This window comes from Phyllostomus discolor, chromosome 1 (genome assembly GCF_004126475.2).
Source record: "Phyllostomus discolor isolate MPI-MPIP mPhyDis1 chromosome 1, mPhyDis1.pri.v3, whole genome shotgun sequence".
In the NCBI taxonomy this organism is placed as follows: domain Eukaryota; kingdom Metazoa; phylum Chordata; class Mammalia; order Chiroptera; family Phyllostomidae; genus Phyllostomus; species Phyllostomus discolor.
Genome location: NC_040903.2, coordinates 98,715,743 through 98,739,973, shown reverse-complemented (window position 1 = coordinate 98,739,973; position 24,231 = coordinate 98,715,743).

Genomic DNA, 24,231 nt, shown 5'->3' with positions numbered 1-24,231 from the left:
GACCACTGACACATGAAAAAGAAATGAAGTGAGTTCTTTGGTCGCTCTGGGTTCCTACCGGGAGAAAGCATCCTGGCCACAGCATAGGAACTGAGGGTCTTCTTTGAGTTAAATAAATGAAAAACTGAAGAAATAATGGTGGGTAGAACTGTCAGGGCAGAGACTAGAGTGGAGAGAGTCGCACAGGGAGAAAATTCCAGAGTTCTGCAGAGGGCCATCCTCAAGTATTTGGTGAAGTGCTGCTGAGCATATATTATACATGTGAGAAAACAATCTGAGGACGAGGAAAGAACCATGCAGAATATTCAGAGGGAACAAACTCTTAAGATCACATCCTGCCAGGAACAGTGCCTGCTGTTAATACCCAGAATGGACAATAACATATTTCACAAGGCATTAGAGTTCTAGGAATTGTCTTGCTTCAGTAGGCAGGAGAAAAGAAGGCCTTAACTAAATACTTCTCTGGTTCTGCCTAACAAAGATTAGAAGCAAGAACTGGAATGACTATACAAGTTCTAAGCAATTTAAATGTATCCTAGGACAATTCTTAAGAGTGTTTAAATGAATATAAAATATCCAGCACCCAACAAAGAAAAATTCACAATGTCTGGCATACTATTGAAATTTACCAAGCATGAAAACATACTAGAAAAATACAACTCATGATGAGGAGAAAAATAAATCATCTAAAAGTGACCCTAAAATGACAAAGAAGACAGATGTAGTAGACAAAATTATTGAACAGTTTTGACTGTATTCCATATGGTCAATAAACTAGAAGTAAGATTAAACAAGATATATCTACACATAGAAGATATAAAAGAAGACCCAAAGTGAACAGTATTTAAGATGGTAAATATACTGGATGGGATTAATGGCACATAAAACAGTGCAAAAAAAAAATCAGTCAATTTGAAGACATAGCAGTAGAAATTATCCATAATGAAAGGGCGAAAACCGATTTTAAAAAAATTTAACAAAGGATCAACAAACTGGGGTAATTTTAAGTGGCCAAACATATGTGCAATTAAAATCCTCAAACGTGGAGGAATATAATATATATGTATTTGAAAAAACAGTGGTCATTTTATTCTCAAAAATTAATGAAAACCTTAAACCCACAAGTCAAGAACCACAAGCACAGGGAACATGAAAAACATACCAGGGCACATCATTATCAAATGTCTTGCTGGAAAAATAGATACGTTCTCTGAAGAGGAACAAAGACAAGGATGTAAGTGGATTATTTTTGTTGTTTTTTGTTTTGTTTTATTTTGGTTTGGTTTGTTTTTGGTCAGAAATAATATAAGCTAGATGACTTTGGAGTAACCTTTTTATAGTAGTAACATAAAAAACTATTATCCTAGAATTCTCCACCCAGCCAAGCTATGTTTCAAATGGAATCTTATGTTGTAAAAAGTTTTGAGATATTTTTGAAGGAGAATATCTGTGCTGCCTGGCCTGTCTGGGAGGAGCCGCTTTTGCACCACTGCCCTCCTTCCTTCATTACCTGCTCCTGTTCTCAAAGTTCTTGCTTAATAACCACAGGAGAAAATATAACAATTGCTGGATTTCTGTTATTCTAGCTTTCTGCCCTATTGATTTGTTCAGCAATACTGGAAATATCATGGTGACTAGAGCAGGAACAAAATTCTGCTTTCATAGAGTTTACATTCTTTCAGGGAGGGGCAGATAACGAAGTATAAGCACGCTGTATAGTATATAAGATGATAAATTCTATAAAAAAAGAGTTGATCACTTCAGCTGGCTTCTTTTCTCTGACTGGCGTAGTTTAGTGGATTGAGTGCTGGCCTGTGAAGCAAAAGGTCACTGGTTCAATTTTCAGTCAGGGCAGGTGCCTGGGTTGAGGGCCAGGTTCCCAGTAAAGGGTACACAAGAGTCAACCACACACCACACATTGATGTTTCTCTCCCCCTCTTTCTCCTTTTCTTCCCCTCTCTCTAAAAATAAATAAATATTTTTTTAAGATTTTATTTATTTATTTTTAGAGAAGGAAGGGAGGGAGAGAGAGAGAGAAACATCAATGTGCAGTTGCTGGGGGTCATGGCCTGCAACCCAGGCATGTATCCTGACTGGGAACCGAACCTGCGACACTTTGGTTCGCAGCCCGTGCTCAATCCACTGAGTTACGCCAGCCAGAGCTAATAAATAAAAATGTTTAAAAAAGAAAAGTAAAAAGATAGAATAAAATTTTTAAACAAAGAAAAATAAATCAGTGAAACAGATAAGAAACACTGGGAGCAGGGGCAGTGGATGTTGGTATTTTAAATAAAATAGTCATATTTAATGTATAACATGGTGACTACAGTTGATAACACTATATTGTACATTTAAAACTTGCTGAACATCTGTCTCTCTCTTACACACACACACACAAGGTAAGTGTGTGAGATGATGGATGTGTTAGTGGGTTTAATCCTCTCACTATGATATTTTCATATCAAAATATCAAATTGTACTTACAACTTTAGTTGCAATTATACTTCAATTTAAAAATAATAACAAAAGTAAATACCATTATTTGGCTGTGTATAATGCTCTCCTGTGTATAGTGCGCATTCACATTTTTCACCCAAACTTTCAGGAAAAAGATCTTTGGTTTTAATTTTTTAATTCTTAATTAATTAATTCTTAATTAATTTTTTAATTTTTAAATTATTTATTTACTTATATTTAGAAACAAAACAGATGACCATATTTCAGGGTCCTATTTTGCATACAGATATTGATATTGCTTCCTAGAGTTACACTTTTAATGCATAAGCATAAATAAAAGAAAAACAGCCCAGGCTGGTGTAGCTCAGTGGATTGAGTGCCGGCCTATGAATGAAAGGGTCACAAGTTCAATTCCCAGTCAGGACACATGCCTGGGTTGCAGGCCAGGTCCCTAGTAGGGGGCATATGAGAGGCAATCACACATTGATGTTTCTCTCTCTTTCTTTCTCTCTTCCCCTCTCTCTAAAAAAAATAAAAGAAAAAAACACATTTATATAAATATGGAATTAGTACTACCCAAGTATAATGCATATCCTTATTTTTCCCTCAAACATTTGGGCAAAAAGTGTGCATTACACATGGCAAAATGTGGTAAATAAAATGAAATAGCCTGGGAATGTCTCAGTGATGTGACAATCAAGGAAAGACCTGAAGGAGCAAGCTATGTGGGTACCCAGGGGAGAATGCTCCTGGCAGAATGAACAACCCATATAAAGGCTTTGAGATAATAGCATCCGAATTTGGTGTAGACCCACACACAGCCAGAGGGAGAGGCATGATCAGGTGTTGAGGGGGCATATTTCTTTTTAATGTGTTTAGTATGTGTTTAATTTGTTTAATATGTCTACTTTAGTCTGTATCAATAAAATTAAAGCCCTATTCTTATGTAACTACAAAACCATTATCACATGTAACTGTATCAGATTATTCTTGTTTATCTAACACCCAGACCATAATCAAATTTTCCTGATTTTTCAAAATGTGTTTTGAAATTGGTTTGTTTGAATAAATAAATAAATCCAATAGTACTTCTTAAAGAGTAATGAGAATTTTACTGTTTATATAGTTTTGCCCTAAATGCATCTTAATATAAAATATTTTAATCTTCTTGAGAACTAAATTAGAGAGAGAATCAAGCAGTTAATCATAAGTATCTTAAATGATATACTATCTGTAACTTTAAATGAAGATGCTCAAAAATAATACATCAGTATTATTTTTATTATTTTTACTACTAATACAACTAATTTGTTATACTATCACCTAAATCATTGATCTGCTTTATTATTATTATTATTATTTATTTATTTATTTCAATCAGGGAGGTCTTAGCTTATATACATATAGTTTATATATGTTTACATTTTATGTGAAGTAACTAGAGAAAAGAAAGAGAGAAATCGACCCAGGCGATATCAACAAAGAAAATGAAAATGGTCTCAGTAGGGATAAATGGAGGCCCACCATTCTTTCAAATAAGTGTTTATTCCATGTATTACAATTATGAATTTTAGATTTTAGTTCCAACATTATTGTAACACATTTACAAAGCAGCTATATGATTTAGGTCATATGAAGACTTAGCAATAAAATCTGTCAGGATTTGTACAGAGCCTTCAATTTTTCCTTTATATATTTCCTTAGTGGTTACACATGCGTTTTTATAAAAGTTAAAACTCCCTCCCTCTCTCTCTCTCTCTCTTTCTCTCTGTGTGTCTGTGTGTATGTGTCTGTCTCTCTTCACCTTAGAATCAATGATAGCATCTCTATCTTCATGTATGTGTTGAGATTCAACTTCCTTTATTAAACTCTCTTCAATAGCAAACTACTTGATGCAGAGAATAAAGAAAATGATTTGATGCTGTTGACTCCATTTATCAATATCAGAAAAACATGACTTTGTGTCATTTTTCAGTGCAAGCTACTGAACCTGAACTGACTGAACAAAAGAGGCTCAACCTTAATCATCCTCTCTTCCTTTTCCAACAATCACATGCTGAATAATGGTAAACTTATTTATGTCCTCCAATCTTGAGGGAGAGAGGATTTAAAAATTCTAAGATATCCAAGTCACCATGTAAAGCTTTCATCATGTAGATCGATTGCTCTCTTGCTGACACTGGGTAGTATAACACCTACTTCCCACAGTTGGAACTGGTTTTCCACCTTCACAGGTATGCTCTAAATGTGAAATAATGTATGACTTTCCACTTGCACAGATAAACTTTAACTACATGTATGTTTTGTATTTTAACTACTTTTTGGTAGTTTCATATTTTTTTCTTCCTTTTTTGCAGAGGTTTGATGTGGTCCCTGAATTCTTTTTGGTAAAGCCATTCTACATATTATTTCATAGAAAAAAAATTGCTTTCAACTAACTTATGCCTTAAATACAAAAACAAGTTATTGTGTTCTCTCAAGAATTTATCCCTTAAAAGGATAGTTTAATTCATCCTTCTAGAAAGGAAACTTTGCTTAGTTATATACAAAGAGATAAATTAGATGTTATTATCGATAATAACTTTAATTTTCATTGAACATTTTCTAGATGGAAAGCCTTTCCCTGATCCTAGGTTATTTATTTTATTTATACTTTGCAACAAAAAGATTAATCCTAGGTTATTTCATTTTTACTTTATAACAATTCTATGTAGCAGGTACTGTTGTGATCTCCATTTTACAGATGAGGCAATTGAGGATCAGAAAACTAGATTAACATGGATGCCGGGACCTTGGCTCATATTGCTCCTAAAGAAACAGCCACCTATAGTTTTCAAGAAACCTGGTGTTGTAAATGAAAGACAGTTTTCATGATGTTCAACTCCAAGTTGAAATATATTAGTATGTCCACCTATGTGCCAAAAAAATCATAGAGTGTCATCATGTTATATTGGGACTTAAATGTACAGTGGTAAAAGCAGAGAGAAGTTTTGCTCCCAGGGAGCAGATATTTATTTAATGAAGAGGCAACCCAGGAATAAATAAGTACATGCTACAATAATGGAGAGTGACAATGCGATAAAAAATAAAAGCAGTATATAATGAACACATCATTGAAAGCTGACCAATATTTTTGACCACTCATGTTATGTTTTGATAATTTTATGCATTATGATTTTTGACCTTTCCAAAAATGCAAAACAGAAAGCTTACAGTCTCAGCTACCTTTCATCTAGGATGCAGGCAATATCTTGGTTTCTGTCAAACACATCCACTAGCATTACATTTTAATATGGAATATGAAGGCATTTGTTTCATCTGGGACATTGAGTTTCTTGACTAATGTGGTGGCAGGGGAATCCAGGTTTTCAGGAACATTGCCAGCCAATTCTAGTATTCAGTCTACCCAAATATTGATGTGAATGGGGCCTCAGAGTCACTGCAATGAGTTGTGGTGTTCATATGATGTATGTTACTTAATATTTTTAATTAATTTCTTTTTTTTTAAACTACCCATTGTGAGTTTTATTATTTGCAGCAAAGAGCTATGGCTGATACACAGGGGTAGATGTAATAAGTTGGTCATTAAGGGACACTTGGAAAAGGTGATATGTCAGAAAAGACATAAATGTAAGGGACAAAAGTAACAGCAATGGAAACAGGAAATAGAAAGTCCAGAAGTGGGAATTGGCTTGATGTATTTTTGGAGCAGGAAGAACATCTGTATGGCTAAGAGAACGAGGCCAGATGGACAATCAAAGACAATGAGATCAAGCAGAGAGTCATGGGGAGCCTTCAATTATGACAAGGACCTCGATTTTACAGTGGGTGAAATAGGAAGTCATGGGGTGGTTTTAAGAAGCAGTTTTATAATATAACTTACATTTCAAAAGTTTACTCTGACTGCTTCAGTGCTCATTGTAGAGAAAGCAGAGCTGAAATGAGAATCAGAAAAGTTAGGGAAGAGAAAATAGTGGATTAAACTAATTGAAAATTTTGGATGTCATAGGAATAGGTTAGACTCCAGATATACCTTGAAAGTAGAGGTATCACATGTGTTTGTGTAGTGGATGTGCATTGTGAGAGAAAGAATTGGTTGGGGTGTGGTCATTTACTATGAGTGGACAGCTAGAGGAGAGGTGCTCTCTGTTTTATTTATTTATTTATTTATTTATTTATTTATTGTTGTTCAAGTACAGTTGTCTCCATTTCCCCCACACCATTTCCCCCCCTCACCCCAGCCATCCCCATGTTTGTTGTTTGTGTTAATATGGGGATTTGGGATAAAAAGCTCTGTTTTGAAACCTAAATGCAGATTTCAAGTAGGCAATTTTCTATGGCTCTGGGAGTTCAAGGGAGAATATTGAGTTAGAGATGTAAATTTTGGAGTCACCTGCACATAGGTGGCACTTAAAATCTTCAGATACAAGATGACTCTCTGGGTACTGGAAGGAGGCAGGGAATGCAAATAGCCATGTACTAAGCTGTGGGGCATTCCATCTTTAGAGGTTTATGTGAGTAGAATGATTAACAAAAAAGAAAGACTGAGAAAGAGTGGCCAATGAAATGAGATAAAAATTCAGGACAATAGTGCTTCCCACATTCTGAATAAAGAATGTGTTCCTAAAATGACAGGGTCACCAACCATGTCATATACTGCTGATAAATGGAATAAGATGAGGCCTAAAAATTTGACCATTAGTATTGGGCAAGCAATAGGTCACTGTGGAGCTAGGTTGGGAGATCTTGAGGATGATTTATTCAAGTGGAACAGGAAGCACTGAAAGTCTTACTTGAAGGCGGGGGTATGGAGATACTAGGGGATGAAGAAGTAGACACGTGAACTATATAGCCCACTGGTTTTCTATAAAGAAAAGCAGAGACGTGTGGTTGTGTCTGAAAACATGGAGTTTACGGAGTATTTTTTCTTTTTCTTTTCCTTTTTCTTTCTTACCATATTCACAATGACACACACATCTATTAAAAATAGAAATATGTGACATTGCTGACTTTAAAATTTCTTCTCTTATTTTGGCTACAATTACCTAATTGTCTTAGCTATAATTACCTAATAGCTAACTGAAACACAAATGCTAAGTCAGACATCTTGGTAGTAATGTACTAAATTTTATCAAAACTACCCAAGTTATTAGAAAATGGACTTAGAATAAACAAATAATTTTAAAATGTCCAACAATTTACTTGAAAGACTTCACTTTATCTTATCAGAGAAAGGGGGGAAAAGCCATGAGATCGGGAAAGTGTGATATTCCTAACTTAATAATAAAGCAATTTCCAAAGGCTTGTACTTTGGCCCTACTATACGTATTCAGGAACATGCTAAGTGCTCGAGGGGATGCTCAGGAGTATGAGCCACGGCTCTATACCTCAAGTGACATACAGAGTTGGGAAGATAAGGAACAGACACTAAGAAGATAATAAAGCAGAACAGTAAATACAATAAATGGGCAGTGTAGATACCATGTGCCATATAGATTAGTCCAGAAAAAATAATTATGCACTAGAATAATTAGCTGTCTTTATAAAGACAGTAAACGAGGAGCATTCATAGAATCTGGAAAGGCAAGTAAAATGGGAAAGGAAATTCCCAGAAGAGAGGAAAAACATTTGTAGTAATATAGTTAACAATTTGACTAAAAATACTTTCCTTGACTCCTGTTAAGAGCAGGCAGGCAGAACAAATATATAGTCATAAAGACGTGCAATGGCAGGTGTTGGTGAGGATGCAGAAAAAAATGGAATCCATGTGCTGTGCTGGGGGGTATGTAAAATGGTGCAATCACTATGAAAAAGTGAGGCAGCTACTCAAAAAGGTAAATGTAGGGTTATTTTATGACTCAGCAATTCAGCTATCAGGTGAATTGAATCATAGGTCTAAACAAACACTTATACACAAATGCTCTTGGCAGCATTATTAATTATAACCAAAAAGGAGGAACAACCCAAATGTCTATCAAATGATGAATGGATAAGCCAAGTGTGATATACACATCCAATCAAATATTATTCAGCAATAAAAAAAGAGTGAAGTACTCATACATGCTACAATAAGAATGAACCTGGAAAACACTATGATAAGTGAAAAAAGCCAGATACCAAAGATTGCATATTGTATAATTCCATTTATAGAAAGTGTACAGAAACAGCAAATGCAGAGTGACAGAAAGTAGATTAGTGCTTGCTATGGGTCCAAGGGCAGGCAGAGTGGGAACTTACTGCTAATGGGTATTGTGAATATATTAAAAAGCATAGGACTGTAGATTTCAAAAAGTAAATTTCATACCATGTGAGTTCTATATTATTTTTAAGAAAGATATTTCAAATTAATAAACAGCAACAAAAAGATGAAGACATTGTTCATGTCTTTGTTTTGGAGTCATGTAGGAACAGAAGTAGATGTGAAAAATGGGGAGATACTGGGTAGACTAGGCTTACTGGAGAGAGATTTTGGGCTCCTGAGGACATAAATAAAGTTACAAAGATGGGTTATGCCAAACTGTATTATTTTAAAAATAAATAGCATGGTGTCAAGAATTAGGAAAACTGAAAGATCCAAGTCAGTTTACTACAGGCTGCGATATGTCAAGAAAGCATTACTATGTACATCCCCATTTAAGAGAGAAAGAAACTGAGATATAGGTACCTGAAGAATCTTGCCTAACATAATACAGCAAATAAATGATAGAATCAGGATTTGAATCCAGATTTTATTGACTCCAGAGTCAACAACAAGAATTATTCTTTCTTCCCTTGAACAGCAACATATTTTATCACGATGAAATTTCTAATATAGCCCTGGACAGGTGGCTTGGTTGGTTGAAGCATCATCCTATACACCAAAAGGTTACGGGTTTGATATTTTTGATCCCCAGTCAGGGCATATACTTAGGTTGTGGGTATGATCCCTGGCCTGGGTGCTTACTGGAGGCAATTGATCAATATTTCTTTCTCACATTGATGTTTCTCTTTCTCCCGCCACCCCACCTTCCTCTCTTTCTATTGGCAATAAATATATCCTTGAATGAGGATTAAATATTTTTTCTAATATAAATAAAATCACTTTTATAGTACCAAATTTTATTACTTTCCTTCCACTGTAATGAAAAGTTAAATTTAAGTTATTTTTTATTAGCACAGTAGAACCAATTGATTTTCACCAATGCAGAGAGGAATGTCAACTTTTTTAACATGATTTATTCTTTTTCAAGTTGAATATTTTAATAGGATTTATTCTTAGAGGATCATATAGAACACCCCATGTTCTTAGATCTTATGAAATACATCTAAGAAAGTCTAAAATTATATTTATGGTAGAGATGCAAACGAAGAGGAAAGTTGGAGCACTGGAAGGAGGATACATATTTTACAGATCTATACAAGGTCTTTTAAACCAAAGCATAACATTTCTATTGCCTTTTTTACTGCCTTTAAATATAAATTGTTAAGATGCCATTCAAGAAATAATCTGATTGTTAAAATAACTTTGCCTTCTTCTGTTCCTCAATTATCTAAGTCATACTCATAGTGAAAACTTGCCTAAATCATAACTTTTCTATAGCTTTTATTTATTTATTGGTTTAATTTTCAAAATTATTTTCAGACATTATACAATGTTTGAAGATCTGTGTCAGTTACTATGTTAGTCAGCATTTGAGTTGAATGCCAGTCACTGAAAATACCCACTAACTGTGCCTTAAACTGTTCAAGACATTTACTTCTTTGTCTTATTCAAAAAGCCTGGACGTGGTCAGTGAAGCCATCACGGGAACAATAGATCACAATGTTCAAGACCCAGCCTAATGCATCCTACTGCTTCGTCCTTCACAGGTTTTGATTCCAAGTTATTATAATGATTCAAGATGATTATCAGAGCTCCAGATATTCCATTCAGGAGGAAGGAGGAAAAGCAATAAAAGATGCAAGTACATTTCTTTCTTTTAAGGGCACTTTTGGGCAATTGGATGCACAATTTCTGCTTATAATCCACTAAACTTAGTCATAACAGACCACAGGGAAAACTAGTATGTACAGCCTTAATTCTGGATGATACAACTAAAAATAAGGGATTTTATTACTATGGGAAAAGGGGAATAAATATTTGTAGATATTGCAATTCAAGTTCTCTGGGAAGCAGATTCTGAGGTGCTGATTGCTTCCAAGGAAATTTAGTAGAGTGTTTTTGGGACCAATATTTAGAGAAGATTGAAGAAAGGAGTAATTGTGGGTAGGGGGGAGATTGAGCTGCTCTGCAGTCCCAACAAAGACCTAAGCCAACACCATTCAGAATTGTCCCTAGTCTGAGTGAGGAGGCTGAGTCCTCGTATTCCAACAATTGGTCACTTGCTGCAGGCTGCTCCTGGAAAGGAGGTATGACATTGGCCAAGACACTTCTCTTCAGCTAAGGTAATTCCCAAAGAAGGCTGACAGTAGAGGGCAGTCCTCACACAGATGGGACAGTAATCTTTCATTCCTGAGCCAGGACCTGGGTTGTATACCATGGTGCCTGCCTCCACAGACTGCTGGCAGTTTCTGTCCAATGGAGGATAGAAACAGGAAAAGCACATCTTGCCCTGGATACAAGAGGACCTTCTCATCTAATTACATTCCAAATAGCTCTAACACAAGGCAGAAAGGATTAAATGTTTAAAGGGAAATACAAATGAAGAGCTATGGGTATTCAGAAATTACTTCTCATGTACTCACCTGTAATTCTTATTAAGTACCTACTGTATGTTAGATAGCATGCTAGGCAATATAATAAAATGAATATATGATAGACATATCATGTAGCATCATGGAATTTAGTGTTTCTTTTGGGAGAATTAATAAGAATGAATAAATAAGTGAGATAACAGCTAATTGTCACATGTGGTAAGAAGGAAATAAATAATAAATGAATGTGTAGTTGTGAAATGTGTATTTGAAGAAGATAGGCATAGGAAATAAGGAACTATGTAAATTGAGAATTAATGACAAAAAAGGTAGCAGCCTTGGGAAAAATGAAAAAGGGGGCCCAAACTGTCCAATGAAGAAGTGAAAAGTCTGAGAATTGAAAGAGCGCCTGTAGGACTAGGATACAGTAAGTGATGAAGAGGGTGGCATGCGAGAAGTATGGAGTGGGGAGAGGGTCATTCAGTATCTGAGAATCTGGGCTGTGTTTTGCACACAGTGGGAAAGAAAAGGCCTTACACGGGGGAAAGTGCGTAATCTGATTAACACTTTACATAAATTACCTCTGGGTATGCTAGAGCAAGTGATATTTGAGTATTGAAAAGTCTTCATAAGACTTCTCATTACTTTTGAAACTTGCTTTCAACAATTACATAATAAACTCATAAATTTGCCACACTCTAAAGTGATAATATAAGAAGACAATTTCTCACCTTACGAAGCTCACTTCTCCATAAAGAGACTCTATCTGTATCTCTTTCTTTACCTCTTTCTATACACACACACACACACACACAAATTTATTTAAAGGAATAAATAAAATGTAACATCTGAGTAAACTCCCATAGCTCTTCATTTATTTATTTATTTTTAAATTTAGTTATCTTGTATTTATTTACCTATTTATTTACTGTACATATATGTATCCCAAATAACTCTAATATGAGGTAAATATATACACACACTAAAGTATGTGTATACTCTATATGCTATATGCATATATTGTGTATATATGTATATATTATGTATGTATACATATATGTATATAAGTGCATATGTACAATATATAGTACATATAATACTATGTAAATGTTATACATAATATGCACTTTACCAAATGTGTATTAATAATAACAACTTTTATGCTTTTTAAATATTTGAGTAAAGATACTAAATTTACTAACATGACTTGTACAATATAATCTCAATTTTGTTAGGACCAGTACAGTGCATTCTTTCCATACAATATTCTCTGTTGAATTCACATGTTTGGGTTTATACATTTCTATGAGGATAATTATATATTTTTATTTTAATGAATAATTATTGTTTTAAATATCTTTGCCTTTTAAAAATTTTATGTAAAAATATATTCATCCATTTATTTTAAAATATATTTATGTCAAACATTAGTGTTGAAGCAAAACTACTTCTATTTACTTATGATTAATTATTACTTAATACATTCTGTTTGTGGGGGGATAACATATTTCTAAAGCAATGCAGAAGTTTTCTAATTCGACTCTAAATAGGAGAGGCTAGTGGAGCCCAGAGGTAGCAATCTCATCATGACTTTTAAGGTTGTACTTTCATAGACCTCTGTGATAGTATTATAGGATGCAGCCAAGGGGGAGACCAAATAGAGATTTGTAATGGGGTCCAAAACTCAGGGTGTCCAAGAAATATTAGTAAAGATATATATAGTATGTCCTCACCCCCACAAGTCTGAGCTGGGGAATGGGACACATGGAGCAGGGCCATTAAGAGCTGTTTTGCGTAGCAACAACTTTGCAGCTCACCTCTGGCATGGTCATTTAACATATCTATATAAGTTTTAACTGATTTCATGGACATGTTAAATAGCTGTGGCCATGCTTTGTGGCCAGGGGCATAAGAATGACTTCAACCCAGGATGCAACTGGGAGGCAACTCCGCCTGGTTACAGTGCCTGCATAAAAGCTTGGAGTTGATTGACTCCATGCTATGGGGCCATGCCTGCCCAGGCTTACTTTGGCAACCCAGTAAAGCTAGAAGAATACGGGAATGCTGGCAGGTATAACCAATTGTGGGAGGAATTGGAAATGGAAATTGCAGGAAGCAGAGGAAGATTGGTGCTGGGATTTAAATCCATGTGTGGCAGCCATGCTGGGATTTTTTGGGAATCATATGGCTTTGGAGAGTCTGGACCATGCATGGCTTTGGGGTGCTCCCTTTTGCCACGTGGCTTAGGAAGCAGGAGAGACCTTGCTGGTAAGGAAAGGGGTGAAAGGACTCTTGCTGGTGGGCCATGAGAAGGTGCCATATGGTTTTGGATTAACTGGAGATTGCAGTGGTAACACAGCTGATGGTGCTGGGAACCATCTACTTCTTTTCCTGAGATATGGTACCCCAGACTGGGTAGAGGGAGAAGGAAGGACTGTGTGAATCCGTGGGTATTCTTAAGGACTTATATAAATCCAAGAAAAGGAAATACTAATTTATGGTGGTAGAAATCAGAAAGTAATTTCCTCTGATGGTAAGAGGATTTCCTGGAAAAAGACATGGAATATCCTCATGGGATGATGGAGATATTTTGCATTTTACTGTGGGTTGTGGGTACTGAGGATATATAATTGTCAAAATCATTGAAGCACTTAAGAGTTGTGCTTTCTTGGTATGCAGTTGACACATTAGTTTTTTTAAGTGAAAGAAAAAGAGTTTAATAAGCTCGAAATCAAGAATGTTCGCCCCCTCCCAGCAGTGTGTCACTTTTTCCTAAGTCGAGTGAATGAGCACATCTAATATTTACATTCATCTGTAGAACAAACATGATCTACAGGGCAGGATATCAACAAAAACTGAGTTAATATTTACCAAAAATGCAATATGCCTGGAACACAAAATGAAGGGAAAAATATATTAGGACACTAAGAAAACTCACTGTTAGAATCAGGACTAAAAGCTAGTCTTTCTAAACCTAGTTCTGTCTTTGCATACATTCCTGTAAAACCTCTAAACTCAGTTAAATTAAGAGCTTAAAAGATTTAGATTAATTTTATTAAAGGAGAAAAATACTAACTATTGTTTCTAACAACATATATTTACATATTTACTGTTAAGTCAAAATAATATTTATAAAATGATTTGATATTTATAAAAAGACAGAAATGACAAAACCTAATAACAAATCATTGAATAGAAATTCAAAAAAATTTTTTCTACCATAACAAAATCTACCTAAGGTAGAAAAATTAGGAGCCAATAATATCATCTTATAGGAACTAAATTAAAGATGTATGGTCATTCACCAAAATATGAAAGTAATCTTTCTGAGAGAGTTACTTTTCCTAAGCAAAAGGAAATTGGTTAATATAATACCCCAACTTAAATCAATAGCCTAAATCTGAAGATATCCTGGCTGCTAACAAACTGTAGTTAGTAATAAATTTAGGAAATGACCAGATGTTATAAACAAGTGTTATAATCAGAACAGAAATAGCTCACAAATTACTTTATATTCATTTGAAGTGTTCTCAGTAATTGTGATGTATAACTTATACCCAGCTCCTTTATTAGTTTAATTATTTCTGTTCAGCTTTCAAAAGCTAAATTAAACATTGAAAAGTAGCCCTGTTACCAAGCAGACTGGGGCCCATCCACGTGACACCTTGGTGAATGACCCAACAATTAATGCTGGAAGAAGCAGGTATTTATTTGCAATATTACAACTTTTGGAGGGGCAGCTCAGAGCATCTCAGCTCAGAGCCCTCCTTTCCCATGAGACCTAGCACTTCCCATGCTCCTCACTAGGCTACTAGACAAAAAACATCCCCCAAAGTCTCCCATGTCCTTATCTGTGCAGTATATAGCATTCACTGTCATCAGCCTCTGTATAATACTCCAGAAAAGCATGTGCTGTGTTATTCTGGATTATGGTGAAACTCAGGAAAGGCACAGGTCTTAATAACCCAGGTAAAACCCAGGGTCAGCAGGACAGGACCCTGCAAGGAAGTCCTTTGCTGCTCCAGAGTCAGCTAGAGCAGGCACGATCACAGCAGCAGCAAAACTTCCTTTCTTAGTCCAGGCCTCCTTCCTCACTATAAACTACATAGCTCCTTGTTTACTTCTTCCTTTTCACTGTTCTCTTTCAAACTGTATGGCAAAAATCCCTTACAGCATGCCTCTTCCCTCACCACTACTCCCTGCATGGCCAAGAGAGAATGGCTGCCAAACTTGAGTTTAAACCTTCATCCTGAGCTTCCTCTGTAACCCCATTTCTGACCCCTCCCACAATTGGCTACATCTGCCCATTTTCCAGTATCTTCTGCCTTTCTCTGGCTACAGCACACTCCAGCAGGCTCCTCCAGCTACATCACAAGTCAAAGTCACACCCATTTCCCTCTCTCTGAGTGGGCAGGCTCAGCCATTTAACATAATTATGAGGCTGGCCCAGTTGCCATAGTTAGGTAAAATCTCTCAATGGTCATGCTTGGCTTTTCCATTTCCCAAGCCAAGGCTGTGGGGGCATTTTTTTCGTCTGTATTTCTGGGAACTTCTCAGCCTACCCTCTTTCTGAACCTTGTCCCATACCCATTACAGCGTTTTAGAAATGGATTCAGTATATAACTTAAAACAACATATCAATGGATTGAAGGAGTTGTACAGTGCTTCACCGGGTAAAAACATGAATCAATACTAGATAAGTCATTACTAGAGTTGTAGCAATAGTGTTGATTAGAATACGACATCTTACATTCATCATGGGTAACTTTGATAAACGCATGACATTTTTAATTGATATTCCTGTCGAGGTAGGAGATAGACCAGAAGGAGGAAACTCCAGCAGTACCCCAGGGCTAAGATAAAGGACATCAATACAGGACAAAGACCCTATTCTAAGACCAGTTGTTCCCACTTTCTGGAAAAGCGCTGAATCATGGTGAATCATGAATGCACCTGTGCAGAAGATGCTACATGACCCCTGCTTCATTATAATAGCATTATAACAAATTAACATTGTGGGACCCCCTTCCCTGGTGGTCAACCAAGGAAAATCATGGGAGACCCACATGCACAGTAGCTTTAAAGTAATATAACTACTTGCGCATGTGCAATAAAAGCCCACCAAAACTAACAAGGAAAGATCCACCTTATAATAGAGGAACTCTATTATAAAGAATCTCTGAGGTCAATCTCTGCTCAGAGTTGGCTCACTCCCATGTCCTGTGGAATATACTATTGCATAATAAATCTGCTCTCTCTCTCTCTTTCTGCTATAAAGTCTGTGTGTTTGGTTCAATTCTTTGTCTGCGATCACCAAGAACCTGGATACCTGTGCCCACCTGTAACACTGTCTTGGTCCTTCATTTTAAAAAAAGGCATATAATTCATTCATACACACATTAGCATTCACACAAAATGAGAACACTCGCTTTTTCAGTTAGAGGAATTCATTTTAACAGCATAAGTATATATCCAACATTCTGAAATTTTGAAGATCTCTTACATCAGTCTAAAAAACAGCCATATTCCCTTGGAGTCCTTTAATACCTTATAATAAGTGGTTCATAAGTTAAAAAATGTATTGCAAATGTGTTTGCTTCAAATTTAAAAATGGAATTTTAGTTTTGAAGTGTGTGTTTAGCAGATTGAAATTTAAACTCAACTAGATGCTAGCATATATTCTCATAAAATTAAGAAATTTCCTCCATTGGCAGTTACAGTTCATTGCTTATTTTTCTGTATGCAAATTTAGATATCATGGGTTAAATTAAAGAAAAAGTAAAGGGAATTATCCACTCAAAACATTCCTATGCACATCAACAAAGGAATTCTCTGGATTTGCATCTCTAGAAGTAGCCAACTTGTGCTTTTCCCTCAGTTTATCAGTGTTTCTCTTACCAAACTCCAGTAGATAATACTCTCTCTCCTGAATACACCCACCCTGCTTTAATAAATCCCATTGTTTTTTTTTTTCATATTCTTATGGAACCTTTACCTCCTAACCCTTTATTTCTTTGAAAACCACTTTCAGCACAGTGTAGAAAGAAGGCAGCATAGCAAATAATACACGTTTGAACCTTAAACCTAAGATATTTTTCCTCACATCTGTCTGTCATGTACTACTGGTATGACCTTAGACACATCCCATGATCTCACTGAGCTTTAGTGGTCTCTTCTGTATTCTTCTTCTGATGATTATATGGGTTGGTGTGGAGGGGACTATCATAATGTAAAGCAGTATACTGATACAAATTGAGATATTATTATATCAAGAAGCCAGGGCTGTACTCTATCAATCCTCTGCTTATAATTTCCACTATATTTTCTCTACTCTTGTCATGGCAAATGCCTGGACCCACCTGTCTTTGAATTTCTTTGTGCTTTAAGGGAAAATTATTCTTACTCTAAGCATTAGAAGCCTTTTTTTGTGGCTCATGTGTTCTAAAAATTCTCAGACAGATTATCAATTTTCTGAGTTGTCCTTTCTTATGCCAATAGAAGGATAGGTTAATACTGATTTGCATTTTCTGGATAATTATAGTTGCTGGATCATTATGTATTGATTCTGTGCTAAGCATTGCCTTAATTGGTATATAAAACTGTATTATTTTATTTACTTTCTCTAACAATCCATGATGTTGTGATTTATAACCCCCACTTTATCAAGAAGTCAAGCAACTGCCCAAGGTATAGCAACTGAAAAGTGACATAACTGATCTTTGAATCCAGGTCCTTTAGCTCTGGGGCTTAAAATAAACCCTCTACCCTCAGTGAACCTTGTGTATTAATTTAGATGTTGAATTTATATTGACACATAGAAAATAATTACTATTCCATTATAAAACTGATAGAGCAAAATACAAAGCTCGGTTTCAAATGAAAAAAAAAGCAGTCTTATGTGCAAATGTACCAGGTTTTCTCCCCACACCCCCTTTAGTTTCTCTACCCAGAGCAATCAGAATTTCTGTAAAATTAAAGCAGCAATGTAATATATCCAAAAGATTAGTAGGTTCACAGCATAAAGTCTGCTGATTTAGTAGATGATTTAGTCTATCAACTAAAGGAATTGCTAAAAAAAATGACTGTTCTATAAGCAGTAATAACATTATAACAGTTTTCAACATAAATGCTCTTCTTCAGGCTATTTTCATACATATTATTAAATTCTGCCAGAAGATTTTCTGTCCTTATGGGTTATGTCAAATGCCACATATTTTAAAGGAAAATGAATGCTTTAAAAAATTCATTATACATTCCACCAGGTACTAACACTATTAGTATTCAAAATAGAGCTGTAATCTTAGTAGAAGTAATAATAACAAACTTTTTTATTATTTAAAAAAACACTTCAAGCAGCATGTTAGTTTAAAAAATTATTGATAGCTCTTATCTTAATATACTTTGCCCATAGATATATACTAGATGATAACATTTGAAAACTTCTGTTGGCTTCTCTTTAAGCTGTCTTCAAGTATTCTCTTATTTTCAGAACCAGAGAAACAGGAGCTAAAGAGGGGCAGGGGAAAAAGAATGTTTTCAAAAAAGCCAGGGTAGCAATACTCATATCAGACAAAATACACTTCAAAAAAGGGTCATAAAAAGAAACCAGAATGTCACTTCATAATACTCAAGGGAAGAGTCCATCAAGAAGACATAAACATTGTAAATATATATATATCCAACATAGCAGTACCCAAATACATAAAGAAAATATTGGAGGACTTCAAGAAAGATATTGACAGCAACACAATTATAGCAGGGGATTTTAACACCCCACTGTCAAAAATGGACAGATCTTCCAAACAAAATATCAACAAAGATATTGTGGCATTGAACAATACCCTAGATGAAATGGACTTTACTGATATATACAGACCCCTCCATCCAAAGAAGCTAAATACACATTCTTTTCAAATGTACACGGAACAATCCATATTAATTACCAATGACATTTTCACAGATAGAGAACAAACATTTCAGAAATTTATATAGAACCATAAATGACCCTGAATAGCTGCAACAATTTTGAGAAAGAACAAAGTAGGAAGGATCACAATACCTGATATAAAACTATATTACAAGGTCACTATAATCAAAACAACCTAGTACTGGCATAAGAACAGGCACATAGACCAATGGAACAAAACAGAGAGCCCACAAATAACCCAAGTCTCTATGGTCAATTAATATTTGACAAACGGGGAAGAAGCATAAAATGGAGTAAAAATAGCCTATTCAACAAATTGTGCTGGTATATTTGGACAGCTACATGCAAAAAAAATGAAACTTGATCACCAACTGACACCATACACAAAAATAAACTCAAGGTGGATAAAAGACTTAATTATAAGTCATGACACCACAAAAGTCCTACAGGAAAACACTGGCAGGGAATCTCAGATATTCCATGCAGCAATATCTTCACCTATATGTCCCTTAAAGCAAGGGACATAAAGGAAAGAATAAACAAATTGGACCTCATCAAATTAAAAACTTCTGCATGAATAAAGAAAATAGCATTAAAATGAAAAGATAACAAACTATATGGAAAAACATATTTGCCAATGATACTTTGGACAAGGGTTTGATCTCCAAAATATATAAAGAACTCACAGGACTCCACTCCAGGAAGACAAACAACCCAATTAAAAAATGGACAAAAGACTTGAACAGACAGTTCTCCAAGGATGACATACAGAGGGCCCAGAGACGTATGAAAAGATGCTCAGCATCACTAGCCATCAGATAAATGCAAATTAAAACCACAATGAGATACCACTTCACACCAGTTATGAGGGTCATCATAAACAAAGTAACAAGCCAACAAGTGTTAGAGAGGATGTGGGGAAAAGGGAACCCTAGTGCACTGTTAGTGGGAATTCAGACTGGTGCAGCCACTGTGGAAAACAGTACAGAATTTCCTCAGAAAACTAAAAATGGAACTGCCTTTTGATCTGGCAATTTCACTGTTGGGATTATATCTTAAGAACCCTGAAACACCAATCCAAAAGAACCTATGCACCCCAATGTTCATAGCAGCACAATTTACAATAGCCAAGTGCTGGAAGCAACCTGAGTGCCCTTCAGTAAATGAATGAATCAAAAAACTATGGTACATTCATGCATTGGAATACTATGCGCAGCAGAAAGAAAGGAGCTCCTACCCTTTGCAACAGCATGGATGGAACTGGAGAGCATTATGCTAAGTGAAATAATCCAGGCAGTGAGGGACAAATACCATATGATCTCACCTTTAACAGGAACCTAATCTACAAAACAAAAAAAAAGCAGGCAAAGTATAACTAGAGACATTGAAATTAAGAACAACATGAGAGTAACCAGAGGAGAGGTGGGAGGGGATAATAGGGGGAATGGTTTCAGGAACTACTATAAAGGACACATGGACAAAACCAAGAGGAGATGGAAGAAAGGAGGGAGGTGGGGATGGCTGGGGTGGGGAGAAGTAGTGGGGGTAAACACAGACAACTGTAACTGAACAATAAAATAATTAAAAAATAAATAAAACAGTGTAAAAATTTTAAAATAAAATATAGTTTGAATTTCACTTGTCTTCTCAGGGAAATATATGTTGCAGAAAGAAAAACTGTATTTTCAGATAAAAAAGCTTCAATATAAAAAAGTAATAAAAAAATAAAAACAAACAAACAAAAAGAATTCAACAGAGTTAAAAAAAAAAAAAGAAAAGCGTGTTTTCAACAGCCCAGCCATTGGGCTCTCTGTGAATGCCTAGCAACAAAAGCCCAGAGAGCAAGAAACTGAGATGCCTGAGGGCACTGACCCTCAGCACCAGGTATCCTTTTAGTGTTGAATAGGATCCCTAGAGCTCTTACAAGTCTGGTAACCAACCTGAAGGTTAGTCACTGCTGTAATTAAAGTGTTTTAAATAACATAAGGCTAAGAGAGTTTTCTCAAAAATCTTATGGTGTTACATTTTGTTAATAATATTTAAGCTACTATTGAAAAGAGTCATAATGTATATCTTATATATTAAGATTTTGCCTTGATTCTACATGATTTAGAAACAAGGGGGGAAAAGCAAGCTAGGGTAATCTGCTCTGGCTTTTTTTTTCTTAATTTAATCTTTATTGTATTTTTTCCATTATACTGTAGTCCCCTTATACCCTCCTCCCCCCAGCAATCACCACACTGTTTTCCATGATTAACACCATTCCTGGTGCCTTGGGTTGCATTCTTGAGAGCATTTCATAGAACTGTAGCATAGGTATTCTTTTCTGTCTAAAAATCTCTCACTCAACAATATTGACTTTGAGATTTATTAATATTACTGTGTATATAACTAAAAGGGAATAAGTAAGTAAAAAGGAATACTAAGTAAAAGGGAATACTTTTACTACAAAAACAGTGCTTCTTTTATATCTTGGTGAACATCTGAGTTGTTTCTTTCTTAGGGCTCCTATTAGGAATAAAGCCGTTATGAATAATCTTGTATAAGTCATCTGCTAACACAGTGAATGCACTGCAGAGTATCAGTTGTTTGCCCATATTGTGATGTGGCTGGCTGGAGCTAAGCTCGTTGCCACTGCAACTCAAGTAAATATCTACCCCATGCTGCTAACACAGGAAAATATCAAAATTCAAAGTACAGTTTCTACTGGATGCAAATCATACCATTTCAGAGTAAAAAACCATAAGTCAAACCATCAAAAATAAAAACCCAACCTTCTTTAATTGGGATGATCTACATAGTTTGAATTGCTTTGCTTTTCTATGCTAAGCACCGTGTATTTGTTGGTTCTTTGTATATCATCTGTCGTTATGTATCTGTTCAAGGCTTTTGCCAATTTATTTCATTTGATTGTCTTTTGTTGATTTATAGGAATTCATTTTATATTCTGGATGAGTAATTTGTTCAAATATCTAAATTTTTACTATTTTTCTTCAAGAGGAGGTTTTGTTGTTCATTTTATTAATTGTATAATTAGATGAGCTGAAGTTTTTCATTTTGAAAAAAATTCCTTATATCATTTATTTTTATGGTGCATGTTTTCTGTGTCTTATGAAAGAAATCTTTTCTACAGCAAGATCACAAAGATATTATTTTATGTTTGTTTCTTGAGGGTCATAGGTTAGTTCTTATACTGTTTATAATCTATCTTAAATTAATTTTGGTATTGGAATACATTACAAGTGAAAATTGTACTTTAATTTACATATTTATTTGATTTAGTATTTGCTGTTAAAAAGCTTTTTTAAATTATTGAGTTAACTTGGTGCTTTTGTCAAAAATCAATGTGCATTGATATGTGGGTTTACTATTTTCTTTTAGAGTTCTATTTTTAGAGAACACTCTCTTAGTTTTACATTATTAGGAACACTGATATTACACTATTCTGATTACTGTAGATTAAGTCTTGAAATCATGTAGTGTGAACCACTCACTCAGTTCTTTTTAGAAATTGTTAGACTACTTTAGACTCATTGTATCATCATGAATTGCATAGCTTGAATTTTGAGTGTAAACCAACCTTGAATTCTTGTAATAACCCCATGTGGCCCTGGCTAGAGTGGCTTAGTAGATTGAGCCCTGGCCAATCCACTAAGGGTCATCGGTTCCATTCCCAGTCTAGGGCACATGCCTGGGTTGCAGGCCAGGTCCTCAGTAGGGGGCGCCCAAGAAGCAATCACACACTGATGTTTCTCTTCTCTTTCTCCCTCCCGTCCTCTCTCTAAAAATAAATAAAATATTTTTAAAAAACAACAACACATGTGGTCATGATATAGTAGCCTTTTACACAGTACTATTATTTAGTTACAGTATTTTTGTTTTCATGTCCATGAAGGATATTAGCCTGTGGCTTTGTTTTTTTCTGGAAGTATTTGGTTTTGTAATATTTGGTATTAGAGTTTTTCTAGCCTCAAAAATAAAGTCAAGTATGTTGTCTTATCTATTTTTGAAAAGAGTCCATGGAGACTTGCGATATTTTTTCCTTAAATGTTTGATACAATTACTAATAAAGTCATTTGAGCCTGGAGCTTTCTTTGTTAGTAAGTTTTATTATGAATGTGGTTTTTAGATGTTTTCATGTCTTTTTCTATCAATTTTAGTTTTTTTTAAAGAATATATCCATTTCATTTAAATTGTCAAATATATTAGCATGTGAGTCTTCTGGAGACAAATTCAGGTTTTGTCTATTAAGATGTTTTTATATCCCCTTTACTTTGAAGGATATTTTTTACTAGATATAGAATTCTAAATTAATGGGTTATTTTTTTCTTTTAGTACTTCAAAGATGTCATTTTGCTGTCTTCTTTTATTGTATTTAGTGGAAAGTCAGTCATAATTTTTATATACTTTATGTAATGTGACTTCTTTTTAATTGGGTGGTTACAATATTTTCTTTTTATTTTTGTGTTTTAAGATTTCATATATACAATATACCCAAGCATATTTTTTTTCTTGGGGTTTTTGAACTTCTTGAGTGTTTGGGTTGATAAGTTTAATCAATTTGGAAAAATTTTAGCTACTATCTTTATAAATATGTCTTTTATCCTAATCTCCCCCTTTTCTGTTTTATTTTTCTTTGTGGTAACATGCATATTCCAATTATATGCATGTTAGTTAAACCATTTGAAAGTGCCTCACAGGTCTCAGATGCTTTTCCTTTTGCACACACATTTATCTTTTGTTTCAATCTGGATAATTTCTTTTGATCTGAATTCATATTAACTGGTAATGTTTTAAAAACATTTCCTGTGTGCTACTAAGCTTATCAAATATATTTTTATTTCTTTTTTTATTTCTAGCATTTCCATTTGATATTTTGTTAAAGTTTTTGTCTCTGCTGAAATTCCCTTTGTATTCAACACATGTTGCCAAAATTGTTTACCCCATTCTACCATACTTATTTTACTTGTTTTTAAAATTGTATTTTATTTATTATGCTATTAAAGTTGTCCCAATTTTCCCCCTTTCCACCCAACAATTCACTCCCCTAGGTAGTCCCTCCACCATTGTTCATGTCCATGGGTCATGAGTATGGTTCTTTGGCTACTCCATTTCCTGTCCTGTACTTTACATCCCCATGGCTATTCTGTAACTATCTATCTCTACTTCTTAAT